General features: G+C 38.8%; 1 protein-coding gene and 1 long non-coding RNA gene across 10 annotated transcripts in view; one reads left to right on the top strand and one right to left on the bottom strand.

The window, feature by feature from the left end:
* Positions 1-9,344, top strand: part of LOC147874464 (uncharacterized) — a 28,122-nt gene extending 18,778 nt beyond the window's left edge. Inside the window, exon 2 of the long non-coding RNA XR_015534166.1 lies at positions 8,381-9,344. This is a non-coding gene — a long non-coding RNA (uncharacterized LOC147874464). The remainder of the gene's footprint in view (positions 1-8,380) is intronic.
* LOC110830189 (anoctamin-1-like) overlaps positions 1-27,399 on the bottom strand; it is a 114,480-nt gene that overhangs the window by 48,391 nt on the left and 38,690 nt on the right. For 4 of the 9 annotated variants that reach the window (XM_087345102.1, XM_087345110.1, XM_087345111.1 and 1 more), the window contains 2 exons: positions 22,872-22,948; positions 10,310-14,867 (listed from right to left, as the gene is read on the bottom strand). The gene's annotated coding sequence lies outside the window, so the exon portion shown is untranslated. The other 5 variants (XM_087345104.1, XM_087345108.1, XM_087345107.1 and 2 more) reach the window with 5 other exon arrangements.

Genomic DNA, 27,399 nt, shown 5'->3' with positions numbered 1-27,399 from the left:
TATTATTAATTTCTCTTAGGCACGATTATGTTGAAGTGGACTCGGAGGGGTTCACGTTAGTCTCTTGTTAATTTTTGGCTAATTATAAGATCTCTTTGTTGCCGGTACAGAAAATATCAGATTATACAGGAGATACACCAGTTATCGAAATAACGATACACATGTATCTATATATCGACATATCTTGCCCGTCTATACTTACAGATGTAAAAACCAAAACGAAAAAATTTGGTGGTGCCAGCCCCTTGTTAACAAATTTGCAGTACACACTTGTTCTTAGATCCAAATATTTTCCTCAGAACTTTGTTTTGAGACACCCTCAATTTCTGTTTCCTTCTATATATTTCACAAAACATTTGAATGTTTAATATTATTTAACAAAGAACTTCATAATTTTTACCTTCCTCTTTACTCTTACATATAGTTAAATCGAGAAAAACTCTCTGAATGAGCCAACAGAGGTGACAATGGGAGGATTAAATTGTAATCGATCTTAAAGATTTAAGTGTTAATCACAAGGATTTGACTGAGGAGGCTCAGCGCGGGGTCAAATGACTGAGGTAATAAATAATAAGTCTTCATACTTTTACACTACAGACTTATAAAATGTGAGCGCACGAATAGAAATGTCATACGAAAGAATCAGAAAATATTAATTTATAATCAATCTCAAAATCTGTCCAATAATCGGGTTCATATCACGAATAGGCTCATTACATTCGTGGGTCGATTTATGTGACTTGCTGTTTCCTTTCTAATCTTTCCCAGAACCACGGAATATCGCGGCTGAATGGTTTGACAGGCGAAATAAGACATTTCAAGGCGTTGAGATACGATAAAGATGAGGGCACTATAAAAACATTAAAAAACCTATAAAAGAGTATGAACAATGTAATTTCAAACAAAGACAGAAACGAAGACACGAAAGTTGGGTCAGGCTGAGGCTAACTCAACCATTGGGCCAAAACAGAATTTAGCTTCTGGAACATTTTTCTTTTCGGCGTTCTTTACTTTCGTGTATATGTCCGTCCGTCTGTCTGTATGTCGTGTCTTCCAGCTAAAACCCACCGAGTCCACTCTCCATGGAATTAGGCAACCCCCAGGGCTTCCCCAAAGGATGAAGCGATCCCACAAAATTGAACTCGCAGAGTTTAACCCTCCCCCCACCCCTATATTCCACCACGACCCATGGTTTGCATCTTCTGGACTCTTTACCCCGAGAACTTTGCCCCTCAGGAGTTCCCAACTTTGGGATAGCTTTATCCCCGGAGCCTTGCCCTCTCTCCTGAGCTTTACATCACTCGATCTCCCCTGTGAGGTCAAAGGAAAAACTACCTTTTGAAAAATTTGATTCACTTACTGGTTTCTACGTTTTATTCACAATGCGTAATTTTCTTTCAACGTAAGCCTACATTCAGCTTTTGATACTACGCATTCCAAACATTGTTATTTTATCCCAATTGATTTTTATTGTGAAGAGTCTCTGGTTTTAGGTTGTGTTTAGTAACACAACAAAGAAACGTTATCATTACTTGGGCCGACCTCAAAGTGACGAGACCTTAAGCCGTAGCTTATTTAATTTTAGCTTATAAGGTAAAGCGAGGGCAGAAGACTCACAATTTAAGAAACAATTCTAGATTTTATAATAGGCTAGATATGCGATCACTGAAGATAATGTATTCTGCAGTCATCAGTTGCATCAGGAAAAATAAAAATACTTAAAGAAAGGCTTCATATACCATTGTAAGCGACGTTTTAACCCCTCTAGTTATGTGTCCTCCTGAGGTAAGTAAGAGGACGCACTATGGGTAGGGGAGAAGGCTTATGGGAAAAAACGGGTTACCCAAACCCAAAAGAGCAAGATATATTTAACTTACCATAACCTTTAATAATCCATACTTATAGAAAAACTAATTAAATTTATGAAACAAGAAGAGTAAAAATGACAGGTAACTTATAAAATATTGCCCCCTCGCCCTAGCCCCCTTCGAGCTGCTCGCAATTTCAGTCTCCTCTCTAGAAACGACTCACCAGCGCTCTGTAAATCATCTTGGGTCAATAGGCACGATTCGTCTTTCATTTGTATGTATTCGGCATATCTAATCGTTCCATAAATAAAAACTAACAGTTACATCCATAACCAGTAACTGTATTGCGTCTGTCGTCTCGTCTTCTATTCGTCCCTCCGCGATCAACCGTCTCTCCTAACATGGCAGGACAGATGCCCTTCTCCTCCGTGCAGACATGATGGAACACACTAAAACCGAGCAGACGTTTCTCATTACTGCCACATGAGAGATGAAAATGGCGCGAATGATACACGAAAATTCAGACACCTTCCCACAACAGCTACGCCTGACATTCGTTTGTAAAACACATTACAGAATCAATTTGTCATCGTGTATCTTCTCCTTCCCTATTCACACTGCACTGACCGCAGTTGCTCTCCCTGGTTGTGGCCATGGAAACTAGACACCACGTAATCTCTCTTCGCTTTACCTTAAGCAAATCTCGCATTGTTTGGCTACCACTTGTGTTCCACGTTCGGAAGACCTTCGCTTCAATTCCCGGCCCATAAACTGAAGCATACATGATTTCCGTCAGACAATCCAGGCCAGAGCTTGGAAAATACTACCACTTACCTCCAAATTCATAATTTACAACTACCGTCCTATTCAATGCTGTATAAAGTATGGAGTTGAAACAACCTCATTCAACTGAAAAACAGTCTTTCCCGGATAAAAGACCCAGAAACTATCAATTGTTCTTCCTATCTATAAATTAGTGATATGAAGAGAAACAAGACCTGCGCGTGTGTTGTTACATTTATGTATGACGTTACTACTAAGTGGCACAAGTTTAACCTTGATATTCATGCCCTGCAAATGAAGGCCAGCAACAGTCACATTCCTGGCCACAAATAGGGCAGAGACAAATCACTGTTTGACACCTCTGTGATACCAGTGATCTGTGACATCGCAACACAGAATGTCCAAAGGCCACAAATTTCACTCATTACAAAACTACGCTGAAAAACAGTGCATACCACACCATAATTCAGCACGCTGACCTTTACTGTTTGAATTCCGTACGTTATTTTTACTTGAAAAATCTAAAGGAAAACAACTTTCAAGATAAAGACATAGATGGAATGGTAACGTAAGAATGAAGCTTAAAGAAATAACTTGTCGACTTATCAACTTGATTTGACGACCTCACAACGGAGTCTAATTGCTTATTTTTTTAGATGGGGTTACATAATAACAAAAAATATTTTTCTGGTGAATACGTGTCAATTGCACAAAGGAAGAAGATAAAAATACAGAATGAGGCTAGTTTACTTGAAGTGTGAGCAGAAATTAGTTTTAAATCTTGTCTACAGAATGTACCTGTGCAGTGGTGAATCCTAGTCTAAAAGTCAAGTCATACTGGAATTCAGTAGAGCAAACGTTCGTCGAAAATGGCGAATTCGGTGTTTCCGCGTTAGACGAACTTAAAATTGTATCGGATTAATGGGGATACGGGAAAGCGATCATAGAAAGTCAGAGTAAACAACAAAATCATCAATACATCGTAATACAGAAACTTCACAACAAACTCTGTGTTATAATAAAGTGTCATCGGAAAGTCAGACTTAAAAAAATATATATCAACGTAATTTTAGGCCAACTGCAATTGCGCATATACCAATGCGCAGCTTCTTTAGAATATTTTATTCTCTCTAGTGTCATAACCTCACAACTTCTCTTTGCTTCATTATCACTTTTGTATTTATGTTTTGATCCCATAATGCTGTACACGAACAATATTATAAACAGTAAAATACGGGAAAACACTGCAATACAAGTTGCCACAACAAAAAAAACATGTTGGTTATACAAATGTATCCGCAAAAGAAAAAAGAACATCTCCAGCTTTTTAAACAATAGTGATATTTTTCGTATGTTACTGCAGCGAATTAGGCAGACGGCGCATAACCGAATTATCCGTTCAGAAAATAATTGTAACATACGAGGAATTTTTCTCACCAAGTGCAATACTGATACAATTCAATGGCAACTCAACAACGATCATGGACAACGGAACAGGTCCACCCCGTGTTATAGACTCTTCCAACGACAGTCGTGATACCTGATCCAAGGTCATCCTAATTTCTAGGCCGCTGCTCATTCCACTTGCGCAAAAGCTGTGCAGGTAGTGCATTCACAAACTTCTAATCGAAATCTTTTGTTGGTGTTTGTAGAGCGTTTAGCAATGCACATACTGACAAGGAAGTACAATACACAAACTGATAAAAACATGTCGAGACAGTATTTGTAACATGGAACATGTCCAGTGTCTGACAGTGTTGATAAGGATTGCTGGTTTCAACACGATGGGTAATGGCCCACACTACAGACTACTCATAAAAACAAAAACTTTAAAATTAGTCCGCTTTGCTTCCTTTCATTTGATCATGTCATATGTAATTATTTTTTGGAGAAACTTACAGCAAAAACAAAATCATTAGAATAATGGCAGACACTAAAAGGAGAGCCTTAGAGACTCATGTAGGAAATTATTGACGAAATTTAATATTCCTCCACTAGCCAGTGAATTCCTGCTCCTATTAACACAATTTGTAGTAGACAATAGAAATTTTTCAAACAAACTCAGATATCCACAATGTAAATCGTAAATCCTTGGTTTAGGCCCATGAAGGATATATGGAATGTAAATAAATTCTGTTCTATTCACCTGCTTTACGCATTGTTGAGCTTGGTTTTTAACCCACCAGATGTCTTTCTGTGGGAATTTCTGAAGGAAAGGGTTTATTTTAATAACCCATGAAGCTAGGAGGAACCAAAATACAACACTGACCACTACTACCAACATCGCCTCAAAAACTTTTTCGGTTTTATGAAACCTTAAAATTGTTGGATGCTTGTCTTAAAGAAAATGGTTAATATTATTGGCATCTAATGTGAAGTCCTTCTGTATGTGCTGTGCAACTACGTGATGAAATCTTAAATTATGTGTGTTGTAACTTACGAGTGTAACAAAAAAAGTCAAATCTTTCATATTCAAGCCCAAAATATTATAAATTAGGAAGTGGACTGGTAGCTAGGAACCAGAAACTATCAACAGACATAAATCAAAGCAAATTCCAGCAAGTCCTCATCGAAATGTTTCACTAAAATTGCATGGTATTATATTTTCCAGTAATTTTTGGTGATATTGAAGGATTTATTTTGGAAAATATAAAGAATATATTACATGTGACTAATCTATCTCCTTTATGTATGGAATGTGAAGGAATGATACTCTGTATTCACCCACCATTTATTCCTTTGTCTTCCAAGTGGCCACTTCCTTCATAGTATTCCCTTATCCAAATTTTTTGTGCATTTAATTTGTTCCTAATACAACTAGTATTTAATAACCACTAAAAACTAAGAATTGTAGACAGGAGAAACAGCTGCAGCGAGTACCTATAAATATGTATCTTCAATAAATGACTACAGAAAACCTGCTTTAAGCTGGGGGTAACAATCCCCCTGCACACGTAATTATTTACTTATAAATTCGTAGCTAAGTTCTTTTGTTGTTACCACTTGAAGTAGCAATAACTTCCTCTGACTTCCTCTTGTAGGTATTCTTTCAGGCAGTTTATTGTATATATGTTTGTTTGATCTTGCACCAACACAAACAAGATGATCTGCTTGGCTGATTCCACAGTTTTGTTTGCAGCACAGAAAGAATAACTTAGCTAATAGGCACTGTGTTTCATAGATTCACAAATTGATTTATCATACATGCTGCTGCCTTCACCCATTCAAACTGACATCTAAGTACCAATGTCTGAAGATGACCTGGTTTGACCGAAACATGCAGACAGAAAAACGGAAGATGTGTCAAAAGATTTTTCTTAGCACAAACAATTCAGTTTCATTATGACCACAGTCAGTTATCTCATGCATCCATCCAAGATTTATAGACCACTGTGTCTACTCCTGGATTAAGTCTTTATTAATTACTATTTTAACATTCAGTTGATTCATCAGACTGTGAGAAACTTCCACGTGTTTCATTTGTGCTTCAATGCATTTTTCTAGGTGATGAAATGATTAAAAAAATTGTAACTGTTCTTTAAGTCTACATCATTGTACACTTAAATGATACTCCTTCACACTTCCTCATCTTAAGCTATTTTGATACGACATATTCTTCCCCTTTTCTATTGGTACAGAAAGATATACTGTTTTGTTATCTCTTGTGGATCTAGGTAATATATTTTCCATTAGATCCTATTCTTTTATCAGTGATAATAGCTTTATTCCATGTACTAGAGGCTCTGCCCCAACTTGGTTCACTTACCATCCCTTCTGGAGAGTTCCCACCCCATCTTTCATTCCTCTCATTTTAGTGCTGAAGGGATGAAAAAATGAGAGAAATTTTGCTGGCAGAATCAGATATTCTACTGACACTACTGTTGGCAGGCCGGTTTTTGTCCTACCACAATCCAACACAGCATGGTAATATTTTTATTGCGAAGTGTGCTATTGTTATAATATGAAGTAAACTAGAATAATTCAGTGTAATTTTCTTCTTTCTCATGACAATCATCATCACTGTCATATCATTACCACTGCCATCACCATCTGAGCCATATTTAGATGGTATGTTTACACGTCTGACAAGAACAGAAGGGTGGATTGCGGTCTTCTAGGTTATGGCACAGTGTAGGCATTTTTGTAATAAAATTTAATTATAAAACAATTATTAACTTATGAATAGTACCAAATATTTGTCAGCAGCATAAGTAGTTTGTTACTCTGTAATAAAATTAAGATAATGTTGACTGATTTTTTAATACTTTCCCTCTAACCTCAAATTGAATTCTATAAACATTAATGATCATCGGTGGCCGCATCATTCACACTTATTAAAATATGGCAGAGTGATAAATACTAATTGTTGTGAGTTCTAACAATAAACTGTTCAAATGTAATGAATTCCAATAAAAGTTACATAAAGCATTCTTCTGAAAATTTATTAGTGCAATTTAAAAAAAATAAAAGAAACAACCAGCTCCAAGGTTCCTTTATGAAACTGTAACTTGAAACTTAAAATTAATGACCTACTAAAGTAAGATGTTTGTCACATTTTATAGGACATTATGATGCATTATGTGTGCCAGCCGTGACTTTATCGAAAATGAAATGATGAACAAAATTAAAGCACTGGATTCACACACTTTTTCTACAAAAAGAAGCTCTATGGCTCAGTGTGAAAATTATGGACTGAAATGGACAAAAACTAAATCTGTTCCATAGTTTAGTAATCAGTGCTACAATTAAATTTCAAAAATATCTCTTCATATCAGTGCAGAGTTGCTTCAGTTATTCACAGAGAGAAATAAAAGCCACTAAAGAAGCATTAATGCAGTAGCGTACTTGTGTGTAATTAAGCCCTGAAATCTGAAATGATGGAATCAAAACCATTTTTTTTACAGATTTAATGGACACTTTTTTATACTTCACTACACCCCTCCTGAATTATCAGCAACAACACAGAGTAAAATTATTCTGAAAAAATACATGCCTAATAAGCAGAGAAAGATTTAATAATGAAGGAACCAACATTGAATAATACAGATAATATGTAAATCTGTGTAATTGAATACATACATTTTTATTTATATTTTAAAACATCTGAACTGAAATCATGATTACGCTACTGTGATGAAACTTAGATGTTTTCAGTTGGTGGGCCTTTTTTTTACAGATGAACAGTAACAGAAACATAGTGAAGACGGCTGTCGTGCACTGTATATTGTCTTAAGAGTTACTGACATTTTAGAGGTGCTTTTCACCAACATCAGAGCAGTAAGCCACATCCAAGGAATCAGTTTGAGATATAAGAACCAGTTGGACAAGATAGAACATTGCTGTACCTGCTGGAAAGAGGGTGAGGAAGGAAGCCAATGGGAGAAGGGCAGACCACAGCCTGATCAGAATGGAGGGAGGGGGAGACAGGTGCAGCTTGGACATGCAGGAGAGAGGGGGGGAAGGAAATGGACCTTATTTGCCCTACTTCCATTGGTTCCCTTGTCCTCTCCAAATTCTCACCCTCTTACCCACTGGCTCAGCTAAGATTCTACTTTGCCTGACTGGTTTCTATATCTCAAACAAATTCCTAATACACAACATACTAATCACCCTGATGATGGAGGCAACAAGATTATATGAAATGTCAGTGAACTTCTACCAGACTATACAGCTGCAGCACTGTAACACAGAAGAGTCACCTTCAACAGAATTATAATTTCTTCTTTTTCCAGTTTAACGTTTATACATTTTCCGGTACCCTTTTATGGGTCCTAAACTTTTTTTTTTAGTTGGCTTGATCTATGGACATTCGTCAGGACTCCTTGTACGAGGGATCGGCCCGTCGCTAGGCCTCTACCTGTACACAGGACAGCACAACACAGAAAAACATCCATGGCTCGAGTGGGATTCGAACTCATGGTTCCTGCGACCAAGCAGCATAAGGCCCACGCCTCAGACTGCATGGCCACTGCGGACCCCAGAATTATAATTTAAAACTTAATTTATCACTGTAAGTTTAGCACTTAGAGTAGGGAAAGTTCAGGGTACCACATTTGTAATTTCAGTACAAGCTGAAGTGAGTGAACAGCTTCATGCTTCGGCCAAGCTGCTGAAAGAAGCTTCCCAGGGATCAGATCTCAGTAATTCATTTCTCTGACTGGGGCTGTCATGGCTGTAATTCTTGAGCTCATTTTTACATACAGAGCTTCTGACTCAAATATTAATGTTGTAGCCTTGGTATTTCCAAAATTGAATAAGTAAAGGTTAATACAGTCTTTGGATATGCTTGTAGACCTAACCTATTAACATTAAAAATTTCACATGCCTAACTACAGCTGTTAACCTTTAAAAACCTAGTGAAAATTTTGTGTACCACCTACTATAAAAATCAGTATCTCTGCATTTTGCACTTATGGATTTTGTATGATTCTCACTGTAGACAGGGATTATTTCCTTAAATGGCACAAACAAGTTTATATTTTTAATGGGAAAATGTTGAGTTTACTTCAAGGTACCATTATAAAGTGAATTCTTAAATATTATTTAGACACTCATTTACCAGACACATGTCATGTAAAAGAGAACCTAATTTATTAAGTTATATGAATAACAAGCATGTCATTTTTGATCTGAAAGTAGGAAAAGCTGATCGAAGGATTTTATATATTTGGCAATATACGACTGAATATGGTTATCAATTTAGAATTATATCAGTCACAGTATTAAACTATCACAATTAAAGTTAATTCCAAATATATATATATATATATATATATATATATATATATATATATATAAATTCAATTTTACATTTTGAGACTAAGAAGCAGCTGGTATATAAGATAATATACCTTCAGCCAGTTCAGTTTTATTTACAATGGTCCAGAAGGAATACCTCAAAAAAGAATGATTTGGGTGCTGGGTAAAAAGGCAAAGAAACACAGGCTTTTAACTTGTAACTAAGCTTCACATTTTATTACTCCTAATCTACATTCATCTGCTTTCTACTTCAATCACTATTAGCAGTCCATCTGACATATTTGTGGACCAGCATCAGAAAAATAAAGATTCCTGTGCCTAAGCACTGTCTCACGAAGATGTATCGAGTGAGTGTAGCTTCAATATTATCTTCATGCTCTGGCCTCTTTATCATGGGGTTAGAGCCTTTATAAAAAGCTGGGTAACCCCCAGACCTGGTCAGGATGTGGTGTCAAAGAGAAAAATCCATGCCCTGCATTCACCCAACCTGCAGTGTCACTTTACTCAGCTAAATTAGAAAGTTGTTTCTTTTTTTTAAAAAAAAAAGGTCTTGAAAGCTTGTATATACAATCTAGTAGATTGAAAAAGTACCTTTAAATATACTGTAAGAGACCAGTGATCTATGGTTAAATAAATCCAAAGCCATCAAAGGATGACAATGGTTTTAATTTTGTAAGAGAAAATTAATTTTCTTTATGAAAATGGATGTTTGTGAACCCAACAATTCTGTGGCAATGTGTATGGAATTACATGTAGGACAATTACTATAATTTTTCTTTTACATGGACTTTAGCTTTGCACACTCAGTTGTAATGTGTAACAATGTGACACAACACATTTTCAACTTCTGTAGACAAAAGATCACGTGTTTTCTTACAGTAATACAGCTCTTATCTGTAACCTAAATGGAATAAAGTGTCACAGAATTGAGGTTATCACTGTAATGTAAAAGAACTCACCTACTTTACTAAAAGATACAGTTGGCTGGAGCACAAACACACACTTCATATTTATATAAATATCAACCATGGATATATCATGTTATCAAAAAAATTCACTTCATGAAATAACCACTGGATACAATAAATACCATTCTTGTCACATGGCCACCTTTGCAACAACCTATACCTTGAGGTCACTTATCAATACAAAGATCACAGTCATTATGTTATACTATTGACTCTCACAGATGTCTGGCCTATCAACATGGGTGCTTTCTGAAACTTGCAATCAAGCACAGGGAAGAATGACCAGAACTAATAAGTTAGAAGGGATAAGGAATTTAATATTATTTTGTTCCTCTAGGGAGTCCAGTGTGACATTTAATAGAAGAGCTTACTTGACCAGAAAACTTCCAAAAATTGATCCATTCATAAAAATAAAATGAGTTGGCACCTTTGGAGCAATACCAACATTTTTCAAATTGATGGCCCAGATGTGAATGCCCTTAAGATTGCAATCAGTTGCCACTTTCAAGGACTTTCATTAAAAATTAATTAATTGGGATTCTCAAGTTTTCTTTTCTACTCCCATTTTAAAATATGTCATTGTATTTTCCCATCTTTTCCAAGATCTTGCAATTGGAAACTTCTCAAGAGATTTCAACAGAATTCAATATGCATTTAACCCACCTAAGTAAATTATAACTTAAAGTTACAAAAATCCATTGCAATACACTTTAAGGAAAGAAAGTGAACATACACAGTAAAAACTTAATTCGGTACAATTTCAATGCTTGTTTCATCTCTATGACAGAAAACTGTAAAAAAATATTGATATATATCAGTTGGTTACTTTGGCCCACGGACACTGATAGAAAGTTAGATGAAGTACAGGAAAAGAGAAAACATTTGTTATCCATTCAGTCACATTCACTGGTTATTGTGGTACTATTGAAAACAAAACAGTGAGAATTAAATGATGATATGTTTCTCTGAAATGTTGGCATTCACCTAAAAGCCTACACAGCACTAAAAATCCACATCATCATCAAACAAAACAATTTTAAGATTTACCTATAAGCACAAATTAAAAAAAATATTAAATTTAACAAATACTTGTGCCTGAAACAGCCAGACTGAGTTGGTAACATCTTGCTTCTGTGGTTACACTGACTAATTGAGTATTCTGGCAGAAGGAACATTTTGACCACCAACATTAATTGTGTGCTGTGATACACTGAAAGGTTATGCACAGTACGAACAGTAAACTGCTAGCATGTGATGCGATGGACACACTCATGTTGCTGGCAATCCCCGTAATCTACCAACCACAGGCAATTCTAGAATACATCTTCCACAGTAACAAACAAAATACTATTTCTGACATCAGACTCTAATAAAGGTACAGACCAAGTGAACTCATTGGGTTAAATGTATCCCTGTAGACAGTTTTAACCCAGTCAACTCTAGTTTAAATGCCATTCTACTTACACACAATTATGGCTAACCGCTCTGCCAAAACATTCTTAGTAATAAAGTGGTTTCAGAAGCAAGTGACTTTGAAGTCATGTGTTTCTGCTGTTCATAAGTAAATAACTGGAAGCTGTCTATGAATGACTGATCGAAAAACAGGCACCCATATGGGTGACTACAACTGTAATAACATTTTAATGCCACGTAAAGAAATGTGGTTATATCAGAGAAATAATCAGATATACACATGAAACAACATGAAATACAAGTTGTCTCATAACAGACTAGGTTAACAGCTCACTGAGGAAGGCAGTGATGTATTCATTTAGACTTTTAAGTAAAAGAAGTGAAGACCTGAAGATTTCTGTCTTCTGGGTTGTTGCGCTGTGTAGTATGGTCGATGTTTACCAACATTTCAGAGGGCATACTACCTCCGTCATCAGGGCGATTTATCGCAGTATGACCTCTGAAACGTTGGTAAACATCGACCATACTACACAGCGCAACAACCCAGAAGACAGAAATCTTCATACTCATCGCTGTGTAAACCTCAAATCTTACAAGTGAAGACCTCATTCATATTTTGTGAAAAACAATCTAAAATATCAACTACGTCAGAACAGCACATATACCAGAGGAAAAACAGCATGTGGATGGAAGGAAAGATGGATAAACAGGTAAGTTACTACGCTGTTATTAATTTTACAAATATATATAAAAACCTAAGAAGTTAGGAATTCATAATTTGAAAAGTAAAAGAAAAGAAGACGAAAATTTGTGAATACAACAATACAGATGCTAAATTTAATTGATTTAAAACACCACATTACATTTTGAAATTGTACGTGAAAGAAGTTTTCACTCTTAATTTAACATACAATTGTAAGATACCAACACCCACGTCCAAATCGTGAGTATGGAAGTCATAAGTGTTGCCTACATGCTCCAAGTTGTATTGTGTTCATGTTATACGTGAAACACAAACATCTAATTTCATGAAGATATCCGTCTTCTGGGTTATTGCGCTGTGTAGTCTGGTCGATGTTAACCAACGTTTCAGAGGTCATACTGCCTCCGTCATCAGGGAGGCAGTATGACTTCTGAAACGTTGGTTAACATCGACCAGACTACACAGCGCAATAACCCAGAAGACGGATATCTTCATACTCACCGCTGTGAGAACCTCAAGTCTTACATCTAATTTCATATTTTACCCATCAAATTTTTGAAAGTATTAAGTTACAGCATCAGAGAGAAACGTTTTTTCCAATAATTTCAGGAAAGTAAGTTTCCTGTTCAAAGAGTTCAATACTTCCAGTTTTTAATAAAAAGTCTGCGTAATTAAATAATACAAATGAAAAGGAGAACTACAATTTGGAACATACTTCCCAAGTACATTTTTTGCAAGTTTTGCATTCCTCATTGGCAGACAAGTCAATAGTACACCATGTTTCAAAAGTAGCTTTACATCTTCACAGGAGAATATAAATTTATTTAAAGGATGTGCGCAATATTTTTAAATGCACAAATTTAGCCAAACACATCAATTTTCCTGGAACATGTTCGTGACAGTCCAAAAGTTAATGTGTTTTGTGCCCTCAGCAATAGCATGGCCACCTCGTTCCCTGGATCTAACACCTTTAGATTTTTTCTTGTGGGGATTTGTTAAAGACTGAGTGTACGTGGCACCCCTACCTGCAAATGTGGCTGAACTCCAAACTCGAATTACTGCTGCAGTTGCTAAAGTGACACCGGAGATGCTAGACTGCGTGTGGCAAGATACTGACTACAGATGGGACGTCTGCCGCATAACAAATGGAAGTCACATTGAACCATAAAAATCTGATGGACATAAAACTTGAAGTGTTTGACTACATTTCTACGTTCTGAAATTATATGTTTCTCCTATCAGTTCACCAATATCTCGCCCTCAAGTCGTAAAGCTACTTTTGAAACACACTATATAAGAGGCACAATGTATACATTAACCTTTAGGCCATTATAATTTATGTCATATTTACTCATGAAGAGAAACACACACACTAATCATGGCATACAGTAAATACAGTAACTTACAACACACACCCCTCATCCAATTATGAAATGCAAAAATCTTTAATTTTAATTCAGTATCTTATATTACAAACTTAATGGATATTAAATCAATGATTTGTCGAGAGGGAGAGGTCAGACTAAGACAGGTACCCTGGTTCTCCAGGTTAGGGGGTTGGTCGCAAGGCTAACAACCTTGCACCATAAAAAGGAAAATGTTTCGAAACCTCGATCAAAGCCTCGGACTGTAGGATATGACCAAATGGAAGAGGAGAATTGAGGAGGCCATGGACCGAATACGGACCGGAGAGCCATAGAAGAAGATGAGGTTATTGTATTTTGGGGGTATTGGCATGTATCAGATTTGAACCAAAGGCTCTCTAGCCTGCTATACAACCATACTTTGTGTTCGCTGTTACTTGTTTATAAACCAAAGCCTCCTATAAAATGTTAGCAGCCGAGTATATAAAACATACTCGGCGCTGCACTTCAGATTCTCATCAGCAACATTTTCATTGCAAAGTTTACATTTTATACTAATCGTCTGAATTCATTCATTGTGATTCCTCTTTCTTCCGCCTCACAAAGTTAAGAGAACGCCAGAAAAAATTGATAATTCAATTAAGGCTTTGACCGGGATGTTCTTTTGTTAAATCTTATGTGGTACCGCCTGATTCGACTTCTAATGGTTAAGTGAAGTGTTTTCTTCGTGGTACGGTCTGGATTCGTAAATATTATGAAGACGAGCTTCGGCTTCAAAGGGTCAACCAGCTGATTTTCGTAATGGTGAGGTGTAGTGTTTTTTTCGCGGTACGGACTGAATTCATAAATAATATTTAGACGATCTTCGGCTTCGAAGGGTTAAGTAATGTACGTTAGTGTTGTCTGCTGGCTATGGACAACCCTTGTGGCCTTCGGGCTTCATAGTATTCTTCCACGTGTGCGGAGTTGAAACATTACAGCTGGGAAGTTTCCTCCCGTCCCATTACCCGAGCAGGAAACTGCAAGACCGACAGAACTGGAGAGGCGAGTCTTCGAGCACAATGAAGAACTGCAATGGAAGGAAAAAACTGATATTATCTGCCTCCTCATAGCACACATTAACAGCTTAAGAAAAGAAACAAGCAAAACAAACACTGTGATTTGTGATACAACTTCAATGGCTTAAAATGTTGATGACAGGCCAATGGAAATGGTCGTAAAATTATAAAGATTCAGTACAAAATAAACTGAAAAATTATAGAATCTCTGAAATTGCATTTGCACTTTTCCGAGTCGGAAAAAGCCGTTTCTTTGTGTCTGCTGTTAATTTAAGCGGCCATAAAAAAGCAATGAATGTTTAACATTTTTGCATTCAAAGAGAAAAGGCCACAAGACACCATTTTCTAAATGGTCCGAGAAAAATATAAACTTGGCACAGAAAAATAATCACTATCAAAGCATTCAATACAGATAATAGTGGAAATAAATGCGAATAATTCTGCAAGGAAGCAAAATGCAATTGATTATAGCACAATGGGAAGTACTCGACAGAATTTTTCACTTTCTGAAGAGAGTTATCGTGTGTCTTGAGCAATGAGACAGTGAGAGTACACAATAGTTTCAGCAAGATGGACTATAGACCTGGACATACTGCAGTAAACACCCACGGAGGACCTCATTTTCAGGACGACCTCGTATCTTTTGCATGCTATCTCACGCCATACGCCTACCTGTGGGAACTGGCTTATGAGAGAGGGCGTGTATACCACGATCCCATGCTTTAAAGTCTAAAGGGCCACCACACAGTACTGATTGCAGTTTACCACACAATATTATTCAAAAGTCGTTGGATAAAATTAACCAGCAAACTTAAATGTAACTTTGGTGTGATGGCCCTGACAGTAAAAACTAGATGACTGTCTTACGAGTTTTACAGCCCTGATGATAGATGGAGCAAGGTCCTCTGAAACGTCGGTAAACTTCTACCAGACTACATGGCGCTAAAACCCTGAAGACGGCCATCCTCAGACTCACCACAATAAAAACCTCAAATCATACGTGGGAGTTCTTATAACAACGTGTATTCAATATAACACGTGCTCTTACATAGTTTTAGTTTTAGTCAAAGTAAAATGTAGACCTGAAACAAACGTGTGCTTTTAGAAACAAACAGTTAAGTGTCAATTTATTATAAGCACGGCCCTTACGTTAATCCCAGTGGTCACAAGATCCGAGGTACTCACATCTCTAACGCAGTGAGCGACTGTAAATTTAACAACCCACTCAGGAAATGGATGCTTGCCCTCAATTCCCTGTGCTGGACTCTAAAAATTAAGGTCTCTCAATGGCCTGATCATCCATTCACGAAGTTCTGTAGTTAGCCTAAAAGTAATTTATGGAGTCTCTACAATAGATGGGGCTTCATGAGCTTACGTCTGTGATTGGATAGTATAAAGCACTGGTAAACAGATATTATGGACTAAGAAAACCTGATGACCTACACTGAAGTCATATTTTATTGAGCCAAACTGTGCTGACATGAGTTACAGCATTTTGCACCTACTTGTGTTGTACACATAATTCTTAACTACTTGAGTTACTCAGTAATTACTTTTTTGGAGTGAACATGAATAAAGAATTCTTTAAGTAACAAAAATTGTGAGCGAAGTGTCTATGGCGATGCGGCCGTTCATTCAGTAGCTACAGTCGTCCTGATGTGTGGAAAAATAAACGTTTTGCCATCAGACTTTCGAAAGCTTAGAAAATACGATATTTTGAGCAATCACTGTTAAGCTGGAACAAGTTTGATGCGAATGATGATTTGTTCTCAATGCATTGCTTCCATATTGCGAATGCTGACTGTATTAGGATGAGAATGTGAGGTTAGTGTTTGACAAGACTAAATTGTCTTCACTGATACATTGGACATCGATGATTTCTTGGGCATAAAATTCCTACATTAATGCACTACGGTATGTAGGTCTAATATGCAGACTCTTTCTAGGAATTTCTATAATTAGAAAGTAAGTGCTGATAAGTTATTTGAAGGAACAACGGAGTCATTACACAAATATGCACGAGTTAAATCGCCATTTGTGAACGAAACCTCTAAATTTTATACTCATTCAGACTGATTTGTATACGTAATATTGCAGGAAGGAAAGGCTTTCTTTGGAAATGTATATGATTTTCAATTTCCCATTGATTTCACCGCAACGTTCTCATGCAACCCACTGTAACAGATTATTAATTGGTTACATTGTCGGTTCTTCAAAATGAAAGCTGGGTTCTTTCACACACCACTGCATTCAATTATTCCCTTGATTAATGTTCTGTCTGCTTCGAATTGGAATTCACGTCACCTTTCCTTTGCAGGGGTCGGGCGTAAAAGACAGACTTCGACTACTTCCTTGCAGCAGGTCTTCATCCGGTTACTAGCCACGTGGTCTGTTGTTGACTGCTTCTTATTCGAGAAACGGTAAACACTTCGCAGGGCACACGTGGTTCTCTCCCGAAGGCCATGATAGGCGGAAGGACTACTTGTTCTTTTCTTATCCTTCCACCGGCCGACACCCAGTGGAGCTCCACAACGCCATCTCTGACAAGGAGTTCCATTCGGCACAGTTTATTTGTAAGTGGAACTCACGACGTAGCTCAGCTGTGCCTTTGTCAGGATGAAGCAATCTGCCTGTCTCGATTCCGTGTCGCTGATCGTTCTGGTGCCAACTCATTTGCAAACTGCTCGACAGAGAACCTCCTTCTTTGTGCGCTCAGTCCGTGACAATTTCTGACCTGCTCCTCCAAAGTTACAATGCGAAGTCTCCAGACGTCACTTCTCATCAAGCAAAAGTGTGGCCATGAAATGAGGGTGTTGGCGCTGATGTCTCTCTCTTCACGCTAGCCTTTATTCTTTTTGCACAACTATTCTTTCTCAAGTCTTGATTTTGATGGCCTCCTTGTTAAGTATCTGTCGACAGCCACTTCTGAGGTTATCGGCGTTCCTTCGGTTCTCGGCTGGTGGCTAACGTGTTCCCACTGTGGATCTCGTCACTTCTCTCAACCTCGCTGGTGGTCCGGCGGCCGCCTTCGTAGCCTTGAGGACGTATTTGATTGACCTATCGACGCGTACGATAAAGTGTTGCTTCAGTTCCTGGTCTCTCACTTCGCTGATGACTGCATGGGCAACCCGCCAACTGCTCGACGGCTACTGCAAATTCTAGCAGTGGCTCCCCATTCAGTTGAATCCTGACTTTGAATTGCGATCGGTAGGTCGCCGCCAACTGGTGGTATTCGTAACGGCCCTCCACACGTCTCTGCGGCCGGAGTATGAGACTCGGCGAGCAGATACATCGCCTTCTCGCGGAATGCCCACTTGTTTTGAATAACCGCGTCTTCGAACTGGCGACAGAACACCAAGAACGCCGTTCCTCATATTTTAATGATGTCAATGATGGTCCCTGCGTTCCCACCGCCTCTGGGCAATTTCGCCATCTGCCTCTTCAACTCCTGACGTCTGGCCTCCAGACAGCGCCGATTCGCTCGTAGCGCATTTATTACTGAATTCCCTTAGGTCCTGGACCTACTGGCAACTATTATGACGCCCTTCAAATGTTTGTTTCGCGTATCCATCTTATGGTTTCTTCAAAGTTTTCAGTTCCTGAATGTTTCTTTACACTTTATCTTGGCCGGCGCCTGTATGTGGTTTCTTAGTTAAATTTATGATGCTCTCCATTTAATTTTAGCCGATGTTCAACTTGTTTAAATATTCCATGGAGATGTGGAGACAGGCTGAGGTCGTTCCAGGGGTTTTAGAATCTTTCTAGTTTATTCGGGACGACTCTACGCAATTCCCAGCTCGTCCAGAAGCTGCACGGAATCTATGACGGCGTCTTGGGTTACGTAATCCCAGATGGCTGACGCAATCTGCTGTTCCCGTAAGAATGTTGGCGACACTACTCACAAAGTAGCGCAAATGTACGCGGTAACTATTTCATCATGTGAAGTGATACAGTATCTCAGTAGTTTTCTTGCCTCCGTCTCCATGTATTCTTTGCATATCACTTCACACACCAAGGGGCTTCTTAACGAAAATTCTGCGAGATTTTATAGCTTGTCTTTAGCGCCACACGTATGGCTCATTACAGGAACGTCGACAGGAGAAGTGTGTGTGTATTTCATGAATACGTTAAGTTTGAACAAGAAAGATAAAATTGTAGATCAGGCAATCTAAACCATTTCACATGTTGAAAACAATTAATTAATCGTACAAATGAGCATATGTTCAACTTTCATGACAGCCACCACGTGATTTTGCTTGATGTAACTCTGCACAAACAATAAAAAAATGCCATGAACAGCTGGAAGTCCAGTCAGGCCTTTATTTGTCACTAGGTACATTTTGTCTTGAACTTTTCTCCGTCTGCTCAGAGTCCATCATCCAAGAATGTTTAGTCTACGCCAACTAGTATAATGCAGAATTGTAAATGGTAAATGTTAATAAGAAATTTATATACAAAACTCCCTCATTAAAAAAGACGTCTATCTGAAATGAAGTCCTTGCATTTCAACATCCACATTTAATAGTTTTAACACTATCCCGTCCTAAAAATACTTCTTACAAACTACTATTATTATTATTATTTAGTGTTCTGTCTGACGACAGGTCCATTGCTCTGCCCCAAAAGAGCTCTCCAGTTTTCCCTATTCTCAGCTTCTCGTTTTAATTCCTGGAACTGCATCTTCTTTCCTTGTTTAAGATCGTCGGTTACCTGTATCAGTCTTCTTGCCAGTCCTCGCTTTCCTTCAACCTGGCCTTCGATGATATCACTCATAATATGTCCCAGCCAGTTAGCTTTCCTTCGTGTAATCGCCTGCAGAATGTTTCTTTGCTCGTTGACTCTCCTCAATACTTCTTCGTTGGTCACTCGATCCGTCCACCTGATCTTCTCTATTCTTCTCCAACACCACATTTCAAAACTCTCCAGGTATTTCTGTTCCTTTTTTTTTCTGCGATAAATGTCTGGTGTTAACTGCTCATTCAAAGCCTCAAACATACCAAAACAAATTTTTGCGTTTTGTTGTCTGATGTACAATTTCCAAAAACGTACGAATGCTAGTCTGAAGCAAACAGTCAGCTGGACGAATTAGTTCTTTGTATGAAATGATCACGTATTATTAACGAAGTGGTTGACTGTACAGATTCATTTTATTCCTAGCAATAATTAGAGCTTATTCTCGCTAGATGGAACCAGTGTTCAATAACTGACATTCATTTTGTTCCTAGCAATAATTAGAGCTTATTCTCGCTAGATGGAACCAGTATTCAATAACTGACAGATCACATTTCTGTTTAAATGATAGTGAAAGACGCTATATCAACAGCAGAGGTTATCTGGTTAGTGAATTGGGAGAGACATGGAAAGAAGCAGTCGTAGCCTGTTATAAGGTAGAGCACTGGCGTTTTCAGGCCAGAGAAACCCACAACAACTTTGCAAGTCTGACCAGTTGCTACCGACAATATTTGCTCCCTACGCTGAAACCGAACTTCCTCAATCCGCACAGGAAGTACAGGACAATTGACAGAACAAATAAGACGCCATTACTTACGGGTCAGACTCTGCAACACACTAATGGGAATGTTGTTAAGTTTTTCCAATGGCCAACGCTTATTTGCGCCCACAGGAACGACTGCAACATCGTTACTGCAGATGGATCGTCAGGATATTTGGCTGGACGACCTAAAGACTTGTTACATCATAACACGTGCCAGTAACACTGCAGTTGATCGTCGAACTTCGTCACACAGAAACTGCTACGAGCACACGACGCATGCGCGAAGTTGTTGGTTATATTTACATAGCAGCGACATTTCCGCGTTCCTGTGTTTTCGTTCTCTACGGGTTTTTTTAATATCGTGGTTTTGGAGTAAAGTGACATCCATTTTGGTTATCGGCCGGTCTCATTCGCTGACGTCATAACCACAGTAGGCAGTCAGAAATGGCGGGATGGCTATCTCATTAAGGTTTTGCTGTACGAAGATAATAAACAATACCATGATTTCCGTTCGGATGTCTTTCAGTAGAAGAGTGATTCTGGGATCACACCGAAGAATGCCCCATAGTTTCCTCCTTCAATCGAGACAAATTCCTCCTCCAACTAACAAATAAGACAAATTTAATACATAATTTGTTAATGTGAAGGAAAATCAATATTATCATTCGTCGTCTGTGGCGCAGCGGCCTGTCCGTGAAGAAAATTTGAATGCAATTCTTGAGCAGGACATTTGAAAAACACTGTTTCTCCAGTTGTCTCTGTAACATTCTATTAATTCCATGATTGGTTACGTAATCAAGATGGAAAGAGTTACACTGACAACAAATAAAATAAAGAGCCAAAAATAGATACCAACACGAAGATGGCTGTCTTCTGGGTTGTAGCGCCGTGCAGTCTGGTATAATAGTTGCCAGACAGACCTCTTGGCGATCTGTTGCCGAGTTACATGGCAACACTAAATTCGGCAAGGTCAAGTAAAGATTTGGAGCGCATCACCTCTTCGTCGCTCCGCGCCGACACCTCACAAGACATCCAGCGACAACTATGATGATCATCGCCCTGATGATGGAGGCAATAAGTACCTCCGAAACATCGTTAAACTGCCAGACTACGCGGAGCTATAACCCAGAAGACAGCCATATTTATACTCACAGCAGTGAGAACCTAGGATATAAATACATCGGAAATTGCGAAAAAAGAGGAAATTAATTATCATGCTATGGCACTGTTCAGAAGACAACATGAAAATGTATTCAGACCTGCGTTTGTCAGGCCTTAACAAGCACGAAGCAGAAAAGAACGTGTAGAGTAAGTGTGTATGCTAGACACTAGACATTAGTGTCCTCCACTGTCTCTATTTTATCATAACACTGTAGTAAAATATAAACGCTGTACGTAATTTCGCTTCTAGTACTGTCCGGTGTGCGGCGTCGCTCGTGAACAATTTCTCAGGCTTAAATGCCAGTCGATAGGGTTCCGCGAATTAACTGTTTATATTATCCTACAAGGATTTCTGTCTAGACGCCTTCCTCTCTGAGCGTGAGTATTGGGTAAACATTCGTCTGAAGCATTTCCTATTCAGAATGGCTGGAAAATAGGATGCTATGCTTCATCGCCATTGTCATACACGAGTGTGTCTCTCGCTGTCTCGTGCAGGGGGAATAACACAGAGCGGTGTTTGAGAAAGGGTTCTGAAGAGGACATGGACCTACGGGGGCCGAAATACCAGGACGAAGATGCTTAAACAATGATGAGCTTCTACGAAGACAATCGAACCTAGGAGATTACACTGACAAGCGATGACGATCAGAAATGTAGTCTGAAAATACAAAGGCAAGTCCAATGAGGAATGTAGGCAATGGTAAGAGGATAGATCTTGAAGAAACTGTGTGTGAAGATGTGGATTGGACTGAACTTGCTAAGGTGTACACGGGCCATCGTAGTTGACATACTACCAGCTTCTGAACTAGAGGTGTGCAGCATGTAATGGCTCAGAAGCTTGGTTTGTTATCTTAAATAAATTACGAAACTTCGTTATTATTTCGTGCTTATTCCTTAACAAGAAGATGATCAAAACTTCAATAAACAGATTCATTACCATTCTCTTCTCCATTTTTTCAATCCAGATTAGCATTTACTAATTTCTCTAACACCCATTTCAATCTCTGCGTCCAGACCGGGGTCCACCCAGCCTCCTCTACAATGGGTACCGGGGTCCATTCCCGGGGGTAAAGCGCGGACGGGAGCGTGATGCTGGCCACTCACCCCCATCTTGTGCCGAGGTCAAGAATGAGTAGGAGCGGTAAACCTCTCCCCCCAAGTGCCTACATGGCGTATAGTGGGACAGCTTTACTTTAAATTAAAACCCATTTTAATACCAACCTCATAACTAACCGTTATTCGACGAGGTGTCACAGCTAAATCTCCGTTAAAGTCTAGTTTATTGAAGGAAGGGCACATGCGCGCGCACTCAAGCATGACGTCATAACCTCTTGTTTTGGGAAAATAGTCAAAGCCTTACGTGTAACTGGGAGACAGCTCGCAAGCAACTCGACGCAAATTCCGTTCTTGTATGCCCCCTGCTGCTTCCGCTTCCATCTGCAACAATTCAAACAGAATTTGAATGCGTCTGCTGTAGATTTCGTTTTACACGAGATCTTCACAGTACATACGACAAGCTGGTTGCCTACACTGAGGCAACACATTTCGAAGGCTTGGCAGAATCACCATTTTAATGATAAAGATACGTAGGCCTACTAAAAACTAAACAAAATATGCATAGCACACGTCAGTCACACATCTTACTAATACGACTAACTTTACAGAACACAGTTCATGTGGAGAAGCTAACAGTCGCTTAGCTAGTCACGAAATCCCGACTTTTTCGAAGCTTGAAGGTTCGTCATCGTGTTCACAAAAAAGAGACAATTTTGTGGCGTATCAAAATGCCAATTTTCCTAGCGAAGAAACTGAGGGACACGCAGATAAAATTCAATGTGTCTTTTAAGCTCGGCAATACATGGAGTGAGCGTCACAGTTCGGTTTCCATGTCAGTTTTCCACAAAACCCGAAATGAGTGGACGACATCAGAGAAAATCGGTGAGTGGTTTCATTGGGAACACGCCGGACACATCCTTCGTGCTGTCAGCTTACCCTGACACGTCCTGCACTTTTGTTCAGCGTCAAAGAAGCTACTGGAATTCGAGACCCCCCTCCCCAGCACAACGGCTGCAGCTCTGGATGGAGCTTCAAAAGAAATACTCCCTGGAAGAGGTTCCAGGAGCCTAAGAGTGTGTACATATTAAAAGAGCAACAAAGTAAGCGCTGTCCGAACTGCCAACTTCCTCGGTGTGAGATAGTTGAAGCACGTGGTTCAAAGATTGACTGGGTTTTCCTGGCTCAGAATGTGCCCAACACAGTCGACGACAAAACTCCCACGAATTGATTAGGCACTGTGTCGCGTCTCTGCTGCTGGTGTATCGTCTCCCACCCGACGTCGACGACCACTCAGATCGATCCTAGGAATCATCACGACTTTGGCCATACATCGGCGCCTTCTCTTCCTGGCGGCGCAGACTTTGGTTCCAACGAAACTCTGAGATATACCAGTGGATTTTCAAAATGGCTTCCCACCCCAGTAAAGCGACAACATACGAGTACTTTCACTAACATGGGTAATAAAGATGGCTGTCTTCTGGGTTTTAGCACCGTGTAGTCTGGTATAAATTTACCGACGTTTCAGAGGTCCTTGCTGTGATACAACCCAGAAGACAGCCAGCCATCTTCGTACTCACCGCCGTGATAAACTCAGATCCTACTAACATGGCTGTCGTGCAACTTTCTTGATGGCAGCAAACCAACTTTAGTCAAAGAACAAACGAAGTACAGGTAGCCCTCGATTTGCGTCGATTCAGGATAACGCCGATTTTGAAACCAAAAGGTCAAAAAGTGAAAATAATATATTTTAATATTATTTATAACGTTTTACAATGTTTCTCGTACTGATTCTTATACTAAATCGTAATTCTTACATCGCTGATTTTGAATAAAAATTATAAATACAGTCGTCTCCGCAATTACGTGTGTTTCGTTAACGCGAATTTGCTCCAATGAGATCGATGAATCGGTAAAAGCTGTTTGTGAAATGCAAACTTTTTCATATGCGAGTTTGCTCTTGTGCTACTGCGAAGGGGAGCCTTATGGCATCCATGAGGCCTTATCGTGAAATTTTGAAAGAAAGAAGAAATCACGACACACTACGTGCCTTCTTTAAAAACATGACGATCCTCAACCAGGGACTTCGTCAGAGAACTAACACTGCTTCATCACGCCATTGCCGATTGTAAGTGTATAAAATATATTTTTTAAATTCCCTTTATTTTATTTACGTTATTTCTGAGCTTTAAATGTAATGCCATTAGATTACTCGCCAATGTTTGGGTGCTGGGGACGCATGTCATTGACTTCCCATTGATTTACATTATAAAATCTTTCCAATTTACGCCGGTTCGTCCAGGAACACATCCCCGGCGTAAATCGAGGGCTACCTGTAAATGATACGGGGAAGAATAAATGGTTTAAAGATAGAGTTGTTCAAGAAACTCTTTGCTCTTATGAAATCTGAAAGATCATTACAGTCTCAACAAAAACTCACAACTAGTCCTTGTCCTAAGGCAGTTTAATCCCGTCATTATATTCACAATTTGAATCTTATAAATCTTCCACCTACTTCTTCGTAGTGTTATAAATGTCGTGTTCAAACACACTTCAGAGGGGGGGAAAAGTACAACTCCGCGTTATTCCCAAATAGTACATAAACTAAACACATAATGAATATGTGTCCGTCAGTTAGCATGTTCCGTTTCCGAAATTACAGCATGGATTTCGATTAAATTTTATGCTGGGGAATTTACACCGAAAATTGGTCGAATTTAATTCTGGTTCAGATCTATTCAATAAAACCCTTATTTTACAAAACGGTCAAATAAACTTTTATCTAAAAGGATCTATTCTACAAGTTTTATTTTAGTAATTTTTAACACAGTGTAGCGTTAACCAAGAAGGACACAAAATTAACAAGCTCACTTTCACCGGCAAATATCGAAATTTATATTCCATGGATAAAGTATCATCCAATTTCGGGTATACAAATCGTAAGAATAACGTGAAATAATCCAAACAGCACGTGGAGACAGTTCGGAGCTTCGCAGATCAATCAGAGAAGCAACAGGGCCTACTTAAATGACTTAAGCACATTCAACATACCATAAACCAAAATCTGTACGAAGAGGCTTCTCAGTTTCCAAAATCCCGTGCCCTTTCCAATCCACTGTCACTGTAGATGTAAGCCCCTCTCATACCTGAGATTCTAGCCTGTGAGATTTATGAATAATACGTCACAAGTTAGGGTCTCAGGGAACGGGAAGGACTCGTCTTCTGCCGCCATCAATCCAAGGTCATGCACAGTTACAGGCTGAGAAGACACAAACCCCACGCTTCAGACAGGATGGTCAAAAACTTACATGTAGAATATTCAGGAAAACAAGTTAAGACACCAGCAAATGCCCACAGTCATCTAGACAGTCAAACCTTGATTAGTTAAAGTCCAGTTAAATATAATCGTCGCTTAATCCATATTTTGCATTTATTAAAACTATTCTAAGACATGTGAAATAATTGGGTAGTGAGTAACACGCTCGTTACTATAAATAAACCAGAATAAAAACGACTATTTCATGCTCTGGAAAAGAAGACGCAATGACTTTTAATTACTCCGTACGCCTGGACTCGAATTACGTTATATGGTTTCAGAAAAACTATTCCCAAAAGTTACTCGTTAAGCTGGGTTAACATTTTCGAAACATACGAACACACCGTCATATACAAATATTCCATATTACCTATTTAATTCATACCTGCGGATCAACAAGACAGCTCAGCCTCAATACACGACGAGAACTGAGCATTCTGTCGACTGGAATCGAAGCCAGTACCACTTTAATGCCTTGTGTTCAATGGAGTAAAAATACAGAGATGAAAGCATTTCTCCCCCATACGAAGCGTCTCACCCCTTCCAATAGGGTGACGTAGAAGCAAAAGGGAGTTGTCGGGAGTCGAATAGCGACCAGTAGGTAGCAATATTACGGGTAAGTAGGAGAGGCCTCAGTCGTACCTTTTTTTTACTGATGTCTATTCAATTGTACTTTCAAAAATTACGAAAGCTGTACAATGTGGTAGTGATCTGTAACCACCGGTCTAGTTGAACCCCTTTGTGCTGTACGTGCTGGTCATTCTATAATACAAAAAAGTACAAATCCTTCTCGACTGTGATACTGTGAGTAAACCCGTGTAATCCTCTCAGAGGCACCCTTCGCTGTTCACTTTAAAAACTACAAATTATTTTAAAAGTGTCATCACAAAGGAAAGTCCAATCTAGACCAAGGCCAGGGGAAGCTTCCACTGAGACGACAAGGGGAAACTAACGGAAATGTATTATGGTCGCCTAAAAATTGGAACAACTTGTATTCAATGACCCACATGTGTAAAATGACGACGGAAGGGTCGTTTATTAAAATGTATTAATTTTTCAAAGTTTTTACCAACTCTTCCCAACGTATCAGAGCTCCGTAACGGTCTACTTCTGGCAGATGAAATTGGAATCATAAAAAAATACTTCTTATAGATGCGTCTTAACTAGTATCAAACTGTTTTTGCAAACCCGAAGTTTATATTCAAGTGACTGGACAGCTTACAGTGCTCAGAAATTCCCCCCTTTCATAGGATCTTAAGGTCCATTGCCCTGAACACAAAACCTCGCGTAGTTAGCCTAAGTCAAATGGAAACATCTGAATGTCGCGTTGAGACTAATTCACATTACTAAGCTGCATTAAATTTATCAAAAACTCCCGCCCTATCCAAACATTTCCGCGTAAAACAATCTCGGATTACGCAAAATATTAAGCCATAAATTAAAATTGAAATGACGTACATAATGAGTCGAAGTACTTAAGACGATTTAGGCTTGTATTTTGACGACTCCTTACAACAAA

The sequence above is a fragment of the Zootermopsis nevadensis genome, unplaced genomic scaffold (genome assembly GCF_977971745.1).
Source record: "Zootermopsis nevadensis isolate Lab colony 2312 unplaced genomic scaffold, Znev_1.0 Znev_ptg000008l, whole genome shotgun sequence".
NCBI lineage: Eukaryota > Metazoa > Arthropoda > Insecta > Blattodea > Termopsidae > Zootermopsis > Zootermopsis nevadensis.
The sequence above is the reverse complement of the archived record's forward strand: the minus strand, read 5'-3'. Positions and strand labels throughout refer to the sequence as shown.